Here is a 7,583-nt window from a genome sequence, read left to right on the forward strand (position 1 = left end):
ATTTGTAAATCGATAACGGAATACCGAAATGCGTGAATTATCAATTTACAGAGAAACCCAGATAAGGATTCTGTACTAAATTTCCATGCCATCTAAATCTCGAGGCAAAAATATTTCAAAATTATTTTCCATTGCAACATCAGTGTCATTCTTCAGCAGCCAGCATCTGGAAGATGTTTTTAAAGGTCACTCATGAATGGCAGAGGCAAGGGACACTGACATTGCCCTATCAAGTAGGACAATGCCCTAGAGACTGACCATATATACATATGATCAGCGCCCAAGCCCCCTGTCCACCCAAGGAGGGCCAGGCAATAGCTGTTTAGGATTCAGCAGGTATACCTATAGGCTTCCCAAAGCCCTCCATCCTTAGTTCACAAGGATGGTGAGGTTACAGCGACCAAAGTAACTATCGAAGTTGAGCGGTCCTCGAACCCCAGTCTGGCGTTCAACAGTCAGGGACGTTACCACATCGGCCACCACGAACATGAATAAAAAAAAATAATATCGACTACATTAAACTTCAGTTTCCTTGTAAATTCTCGCCTTTTCTCACAAAATATTCGGCACAATAACTTTTCAGAATATTAGATTTAAAGAATTTTTAGTTTTTCATTGCTTTGAAGAGAAAAAAAAAACCGTTTGCTTCGATAAATTGGCAATTTAGTTTTCACCGTTGTTATTTCTGTCGATTTATTTTCAGTTCACCTCCCCAATCTTTTCTAAATATAGATATTTAGCTTCTCGTTAATGAGCCATAATTGTGATGCCAATATTTTACTAACCGATGGAAAATTAAATATCAGTTATTTTTTATGATTAACACGAATCAATAACGTCAATTGCCACATTTTGAAGAAATTTAGGGAAAGGGTTTAAAAAGTCTATATGGAGGGACACATGTTCTCTTTCGATAGAAAAGAAATTATTTGGAATAAACTCTCTTAAGATAGATTTTTATTTGCAGTTGTTTTCTTTTGGAAAGTTTTTGGTGTTGTTTTCATCCCCGAATTTTGTCTTCTGATCTTAGGAATAGAAATGGCTTTTATACTTGAGAAAACATTGCATGTTGGCGAAGAATTTGCATTGTGAAAATACTCAAACAAAAATATGCTGAAGAAAACTTTTATTACTGAAAAATACACATGAACAAATGCACACTTATATACATACACACACATAAACACACACACATAAGGCATACAATCAGAGATAAATTTCGCACCTTCTAATTACATTTATGGTATGTCTGTCTGTGTGTTGGCGTGTTTAAACTTTTCTGAATAGTTCTTAATATTATTCTGTCTTACTGTTATATGCTTTGAAATTCCGTAAATACATTCTTTTTAACCCAATTCTTCCACTTTAAATGGTCAAATTTTTATATTTTGATTTTTTACTGAATTTTGACATTAAAGGTTTCATTTAAAACCATAAGTAAATGTAGGTATCCACTAATCATAAGTAGAAAGCAAATGTTTAATAAACCAAAAAATAATTCTGTCCAATAAGCACAATTACCTTATTTGATTATTTTTCAACTTTTATTCATCATAACTTATTCAAAATTTTCAAATATTTATATTGATTTATCGGTTATAGTTATATATTACGCTTTAAAAAATTTTCGTATCTATTTTAAAATGTTTATAAATATTATTATCTAATAATGATAATAATAATTAACAGGCTGATATTAGTCTTTTTAAAGTTTATATGTGAAATATCTGTTTCAATGTTGTTAATGTTTTTAAATATTTGATTTTAATTGTCCCTTACTTCATATATAGTTTAGTTCCTTATTTCCTTTCCTCATTGAGCTATTTTTCCCTATTGTATTCCTTGGGATTATAGAATCCTGCTTTTCCAACTAGGGTTGTAGCTTAGCTAATAATAATAATAATAATAATAATAATAATAATAATAATAATAATAATAATAATAATAATAATAATAATAATGATAATAATAATAATAATCCAACTAGGGGTGTAGTTTAGCTAATAATAATAATAATAATAATAATAATAATAATAATTATTATTATTATTATTATTATTATTATTATTATTATTATTATCATTATTATTATTATTATTATGACAATAATAATCCAACTAGGGGTCTAGCTTAGCTAATAATAATAATAATAATAATAATAATAATAATAATAATAATAATAATAATATACCCCAGGGGACGATATTTTCGACACTGCATTTCCTACCTTCTCTTCAACTTTTTTGGGTTGATTTATCATGTCACCGCATGAATCATTTCCTTGTTGCCATTTTCCAATAAATCTTCAATCATGATCTTGGGCCAAGTCTTTTCTTGATTTATGAGCTGACTAAACGTCCTTGACCATTTTTTTTTAACCCGGATGTAAAATGCTTGAACTATTATTATTATTATTATTATTATTATTATTATTATTATTATTATTATTGTTGTTGTTGTTGTGGTTGTTGCGGTTTTTGTTATTATTATTATTACTACTACTACTACTACTACTACTACTACTACTACTACTACTACTACTACTAGCTAAGCTAAAACCCCAGAAGGAATAGCAAGATGCTATAATCCCAGGGGCTCCAGCAGGGTTACATAGCCCATTGAGGAAAATAAATAAAGAAATAAATAAATGATATGAAAAGTAATAAACAGTTGAATTAAAATATTTTAAAAACATTAACAAAAGATAATTCATATGTGGACTATAAAAAGACTTATGTGAGCCTGTTCAACATAACATTTACTGCAAGTTTGAACTTTTGAAGTTCTACCAATTCAACTATCCGATTAGGAAGATCATTCCACAACTTGGTCACAGATGGAATAAAACTTCTAGAATACTGTGTAGTATGAGCCTCATGATGGAGAAGGCCTGACTATTAGAATTAACTGCATGCCTATATTGCGAACAGGGTGGAACTGTCCGGGAAGATTTGAATGTAAAGGATGGTCAGAATTATGAAAAATCTTATGCAACATGCATAATGAACTAATCGAACGACGAACATAACTGTAATTGTAACACACACATATATATATATATATATATATATATATATATATATATATATATATATATATATATATATATATGTATGTATGTATATACATATATGTATGTGTGTGTGTTATTGTAGAATATTTTTGTCTTGTATATTATAGGAGCCATACGCAATTAGGCTTATATTTAGTCGATAATGAATGCGTAATAGAAACCTAATCTGTTCCTGTTTTATTTCATTTCACTAATATGAATAATTGTTGGTAGCAGGTTATTCACGGGAGACATTCATAATGTAGATATTGACATGAACATTTTTTTTTTTCTGTTACAACGCAGAAAAAATGCAACTTCTAAAATAAATGTTCAATATCATAACCAAATACATGAAAATAACTTCTTGTTTAGTTAAAATTTTTGTAGTTTGTATAGGAAATATGTATTTTAATGTTGTTACTGTTCTTAAAAGTTTTATTTTTCCTTGTTTCCTTTCCTCACTGGGCTATTTTCCCTGTTTGTGGCCTTTGGCTTATAGCATCCTGCTTTTCCAACTACGGTTGTAGCTTAGCAAGTAATAATAATAATAATAATAATAATAATAATAATAATAATAATAATAAGATACGTGGTTGTATTCATGCCCATCTTAAGTAAAGGTTTGGGCCTTTAATTCAAAGGATAGGTTAAATTAGCTAATTTTTATTCTCTTTGGGATGTTAGTAGCCAAATACCCATTCGTACTAAATTGTAGCCATTTTATAGGAATAAGGATTGTGGTAGCCTAACTAGAAACGTCCCTGCCTAGCAATCTATTGGACGGGCGTTCGAAGTCCGCTCAAGATCGATAGTTTTTACTAGTGTCTGTAATCTCAAAATCCTTTTGAGCTAGGGATCTGGAATTTAGTAGAGCCGTTAAATCTACCTACTAAGTCATCAGCAGCCATTGCCTGGCCCTCCCTGGAGAGAGGGCTTGGGCGCTGGTCACATGTATACCTATGTGGTTAGTCTCTATGGCATTGCCATGTCCCTTTACGTCCCCCCCCCCAAAAAAAAAAAGGATTTAGGCCCAAACAAGAAAACCGCGAGAATAGATTAATGACTTCTGGGAGGTAAAAATTGGACATGGCATACATTGCTTTAATATCATCTATTTGATGATGACCCAAATATATACGAGAAGAAATTTGTTTCGGGTAATTTCACATTGGTTGAAGAGTGACGATGATGATGATGATGACAATGAAGATGATGGCAGCATATGCCAAACGAGGAAATAATTGATGGTTGTTAATTATTCGTTAATCGTCAAAGACCCCGTTAATTAGTACATTGTGAGCCCTTTTGTGTGAAGATAACATTTTTTTTAAGCAAAGGTCAATGGGATGGCATCAAATGTTCCTATCAATCCCAGCCCGAAAAATGAGAGAGAGAGAGAGAGGAGAGAGAGAGAGAGAGAGAGAGAGAGAGAGAGAGGAGAGAGAGAGAGAGAGAGAGAGAGAGAGATTTTCCAATGCAAGAGCAGAGTTTCAATGCATGGCAACAAAACGAAAAAATCAAAAGGCGAAATATTTCCAGCAAATAAACCTGATGAAGCAAGATAAAAGAAAATGACTATGAATTCATATATCCTGGATTTATTCGGTCCAGATTCTGGAAATTTACATAAGCGTTATTCATTGATAAAAAAAAAAAAACTATTGTTAAACTTAAATAGTCCATGAAATTTGTAAACTATGTATCATCTGGAAATGAACTGAAACTTAAAGCTCAAATGTGGGTGAAAATAACCAAAATCTCTCTCTCTCTCTCTCTCTCTCTCTCTCTCTCTCTCTCTCTCTCTCTCTCCTCTCTCTCTCTCTATATATATATATATATATATATATATATATATATATATATATATTTATATATGTATACATACATACATACATACATATACATACATATATATATATATATATTATATATATATATATATATATATATATATATATATATATATATATATATATGTGTGTGTGTGTGTGTGTGTGTGTTTGTTTGTTCATATTGCTAATTCCGACTCAAATATATTTCAGTATTGCACATAAACAACACGAACGGATACGCATCCACTATTATCCACGAATATAGAAAAGATTTATCATTTATACATTTGAGTTCTCGTGAGGGGCTTAAATCTATAGTATTTTAAGAAATGTTAATGCTTGCTAAATGAAAGCTTTTCACATCAAATAACTTGTCATAGAGCTTATGAAAGTCAATTTTTATCTACATTTTGAGAGAGAAGGAAAAAGGTCTATGTTGAACTCTCTTGCCACACGAAAATTGATATCTAAAAACAATATCAAAGTTTTTTTGCTGATGTTGATAATAAAATATTACCAAAAAGGAAGAAGTATAGATTAATTTTTGGTATATATTCATCTTTTAATATAATTTCTATTTGACATTGCTATTACCCAATCTAATTAAGGTTTCACATACATCTATAACACCACCATCATCATCATCATCTCCTACGCCTATTGACGAAAAGGGCCTCGTTTAGATTTCACCTGTCGTCTCCATCTTAAGCTTTGAAATCAATACTTCTCCATTCATCATCTCCTACTTCACGCCTCATAGTCTCCATCCATGTAGACCTGGGTCTATAATCATGTGATAAATATTTGTTGAATGCACAAGTCTCAGCACAAAGAAATAATAGGAAAGGTTTACATTCATAGAAATAATCTCTCTCTCTCTCTCTCTCCTCTCTCTCTCTCTCTCTCTCTCTCCTCTCTCTCTCTCTCTCTCTCTCTCTCTCTCTCTCTCTTTTGTAAAATACGATACAAAAACTGTAAATTAATCCCTGACCAAATCTTTCAATCTAAACGGATTAACCTTAAAGCTTCGTGATACGAGATGACTTGGCAAAATAAGTAATTTAGTTGAAGGAAGAAAAAGTTGAAAAGGGTGAATGATGAAAGGTGAGCTAGATAGAGAATAGGATAAAATAAAAGCTTATAAAATTTAAGTTACGAAAGAGTAGAAGCGATGAAACAATACGAATAGTTTCAGCACTGTTTAAAAAACGCATTTTTAATCGGAAATTCTCGGTAAATATATACGGTTCTCAGCCGTATTTTCAGAAATACAAGCGACCGTAACTTGTTTTTATCTTTTACGGGTTAGTGACCGTAATATCACTCCTTAACGTCAATATATCTCTTTTTAAATCGGTAAATCCCTGGCAACATTTATTTCAGGATTTTCACCGTGGGTTTTTTTTTTTTTTTTTTTTTTTTTTTTTTTTTTTTTTTTTACGGCAAAATTTTCACGGTGAGTGAAACAATGAATTAAAGCTGGAATCGCAAATGAAGGTAAAGAGAGAGAAGCAGAAATAGAAAATAATTATTCAGTGCTTCAAGAAAAGACGACGAGCCATTTGGTAGGGGAAAGAAAAGAGGAAATATACATCTGAATTAAAAAACGAATTAGATATATAATTACGTGGAAAAGGAAAATTTAGAATACAGTAATTGCGCACTCTCCCTTCCCCAGAGTAAGAATCACATGCGACACTTAAAAATAAGATTTATGAAAAATCAGAATTAAAAGATGATGCGTCCGAATAATGAAAAGAATTCATTTAAAGAATGGAGAGAAATTAAGAATAAGGTTCCTATTAAGTGGAGAGTTTGAGAACTAGTTTTATAAAATACCGAAGGGCAAACGGAAATACTGTATGCTTTAATAGAAGATGAAAACGTAGAGGAAGAGGGAAAACGAAATAATAATAATAATAATAATAATAATAATAATAATAATAATAATAATAATAATAATAATAATAATAATAATAATAATAATAATAACAACAAGAGCAAGCAGAGATTTTTTACCTCCACCAAATGCTAATATGGTCGTCCATGGCTTAAATCTATCTGAGGTGGAAATTTCGTCAAAATCCGTCAATCTGTTTTAACGTTACCTTTAACATAGCGAAAAATACAAATCCGGATCTAGAATAAAGGGTCGTCCATGACCAAAGATCTATCTGTTGGTAAAATTTCGTCAAAAACCGTTGAGTTGTTTAGACGTAATCCTGTCCACAGACACAGACAATTAAATGAATAAATGAACCGACAAGAAAACGTAACCTCCTTGGCGAAAGTAGTAATAATAACTCATTTAGATATGCAGTGAGCAAGGTTTTCCTCATTATTAGTATACGTCAGTTTCTCCATCGACAATGCAAGAGGTAATTCTTCCTGGAATAGAGAAAAAAGTGAAAGTATAGGTTGTTTCTCACTTAGAATCACTTCTTCAAAGGGTATACCATCGACTGCTACAAAGAAAAAGAAAAGTTGGATATTAAAGCAGTTGTACCAAAGATAAGGAAAATAAAAATAGATATGGAGTGAAGTTCAAAGAAATAAAAATGAAGAAAATGAGTTTGAAAATATATTCCAGCGTCGTAAATCTTTTGATTTCAACCTTTCAGGTCATTTTGCTTAAAGGAAAATACAGCCTGATCATTTTAGTATATTTTGCAGTTTAGAATTTCTTTAGTTGATTT

The sequence above is a fragment of the Palaemon carinicauda genome, chromosome 5 (assembly GCF_036898095.1).
Source record: "Palaemon carinicauda isolate YSFRI2023 chromosome 5, ASM3689809v2, whole genome shotgun sequence".
NCBI classification, from domain to species: Eukaryota; Metazoa; Arthropoda; class Malacostraca; order Decapoda; family Palaemonidae; genus Palaemon; species Palaemon carinicauda.